Here is a 2,741-nt window from a genome sequence, read left to right as displayed (position 1 = left end):
ACCTGCTATCTGGGCTATCCCAAAAGCCTCCTGATTTGGTCTCTCAGACTCCAGGGCCTGACCTCTCCAACTCAGCCTTGCCCAATAGTTGCCAAGATAACAGCACTCCTTCCCCACCTCTGTGACCAGTCCTCTCTCCTGCTCAAATACCCTCAGTCTATTTCATCCTGATGAGCTGGTGAGCCAGTCTGCTGAGCCTGGCATTGAAGGCTCTCCACCAACTGCACCCAAGCTGTCCTTCCACAGCCTGAGGCCTCTTCCTCCCTGTGCTTCCAGGTGTTCCTCTTCAACCAAACCAGCTTAAGAGGCTCCAGGTACAAGGAATGTCATTTGAGTACAAATAGATCCACAAATTTAAAAGTTTACGATTTTCTTTAAATATATTTCATTATGAAAAGGCTATGGAATCACAAAACATGTTTTTGGCTCCAAGAAAAGCTGCTCACCAGACTCGTCCTCTTGGTCCAGGAACAAAGGGGGTTTCTATGGAGGCCTCTTTAAAGAACTAAGTAGAAGCCAGAAAAGCAGTTTACCTTTAGGAGAACACTACCATCATCACTGTCACTATCAACATTAGTATCCAATTTCTTGGGCATCTAATGTATGCCTGCTACTAACACAGGCTCCCCGGAAACCTATAGCCCCCATTACTGAGCATCATGATGGTGCCACCTGGCTTTCGTGCAGTGCTTAACTCTACAAAGAGCCTTCAAAGAGCATACCCCATGAGGTCCATGGGGCACTTGGGCCCATTGGACTATGTACCCTAAAATGGCGCAGCTGGGACTAGAACCCAGTGCTCTGATGCCCCATCGCCCACCCTTTCTACTAGCTCTGTCTTCAGATGGCAATGACTGAGGCCAGCCTGAGAGTCTCAGGACGGCTCACGTCTAGTATGGGAGCTGTTGTCATCATTGACTTCTCTTCCCAAAGGTGGGACAAATTTCCAGGTGGACATGAGGTTAGCTGAGCATGGTGGATGGTCTCATTGGAATGGAGGGTGATTCTTTATGCACTCAACACTGATTACTAGCAGGAGATCTCAGCTCTCAAAATGATCTGAAATATGGATCTGGTGTGAAACAATGGGGGGGGGTGGGCAGGCAGCAGCCATTATAATAATGCCCTTGTTATACCCCAGATGGATTTCTCCTCCCATATAACTTTCCCCCGGAGAACCTAAAATCAAATGAAACTCTCCATTAAAGGATGTAGGATTGTCTATAATCTCTCTGTCTCTGTCTGTCTGTCTGTCTGTCTGTCTGTCTGTCTCTCTCTCTCTCTCTCTCTCTCTCTCACACACACACACACACACACACACACACACACACACACACCCCATCTAGTTTTGTTTCCTCTATCATTCAATTTTAAGATCAAAGTGTCTAGAGGAAGTTGGAACGGGATTGTCAGTCTAAAGGAGTGATAACTTCAAACAGCCACGTCCCTGTGTGTTTCCAAAAGACCTTTACAAGGGGCCCCCTGATTCCTGGCAGTGTGGCCAGGGGGCTCCTCTTTCCATGGCTCACATATCTGGTCCTTATATCCGCCCGCGGCAGCAGGACACCAGGACAGTTGCAACTTCTTTACCTGGGATTCCAGCTCCTGCTTCCCAGCAAAATCCACCCCTTGTTTATAGAACCTCTTTGTACACCGAAGCCCAAGCTGTGTGCCTGCATTGTCTCCTGTAACCATGGAAACGAGCCCTCTGGCTTGGGGGCGGGGGGGGGGGAGAGGTTCCACAAGCTGAATGAAATCTAACAATTTTAAAACCTTATTTGGAGAAAGAATCCATAGGCCTCTTCACCAGACTGCCCAAGGGTTCTGCATCACAAAAGACATATGGAAGCCCTCTTTGGAATTTCTGACTGTTTGAGCTAGAAAAATCTCAAGGGGCACCTCGCACAACCAGTAGCCTCTCCTTCTCCCCCCAAACCACAAAGGAAGATGGGGTAACACAAAAAAAAATAATAAAAATGTGAAAGAGGACCCAAAAAAATGACGTGGGGGCACGTGGGCCCTGCACAAGATTAGCTACAAGGGGGCTTTGGGTATGGCAATCTTTTCAATAAAATATGAGGCAAGGTTCTCAGCTGAGTGGGGGGGGGAACGACGGCCGGACTAGGGGAGCCATGGGAGGTTGGAGGACAGATGAAAGAATTCCCCTTCCCCTTGGGTGTGAGATCTAGGACTCTCTCTCCCCCTCTCCTCTCCTCTTCTCTCTGTCTCTCTCTCTCTCCCTCTCCTCTCCCTCCCTCCCCCCCCCTCTATCTCTTGGGCTGGGTTACCTCACTCACAACAAAAGAGCTCTTCCTCTGTAATGTCTGGTATATATTCTCCTAAGCAGACTTTCTCTGATTTCTCTTTTGCTACACTTGGATAAACGGATTTCTTTGGTACCTGTTATGTGTGTTCTGTAGAATTGGTATTTGGTGGGAAGGGAGTCAAGCCTTGGATGGAAAGCTTGGGTTCCTATCCTGCTTTTCCCAATAAAGAGAAAGTAATCAGAAGTTAGCTTAAACCCTAAAATCACATCCCTTAGACTAATAATATTCAGGGGAGCAGATAGATGTAATTCCAGCCCAGTGCCCCTTGGCTCCAACCTCCTGCTTTCCTTCCTACCACAACATAAAGTTTCCCTTGGAGAAGAGTGGGGAGAAGAGTGCCTTTGAGCTGCACCCCAACACCCCTGCTATGTGTGGGGAGATGCCCTCTCTCTGCACATTGACCACACTGCCACC

Source organism: Phascolarctos cinereus, unplaced genomic scaffold (genome assembly GCF_003287225.1).
Source record: "Phascolarctos cinereus isolate Bilbo 61053 unplaced genomic scaffold, phaCin_HiC Scaffold_8;HRSCAF=390, whole genome shotgun sequence".
NCBI classification, from domain to species: domain Eukaryota; kingdom Metazoa; phylum Chordata; class Mammalia; order Diprotodontia; family Phascolarctidae; genus Phascolarctos; species Phascolarctos cinereus.
This window is presented reverse-complemented; position numbering follows the sequence as displayed.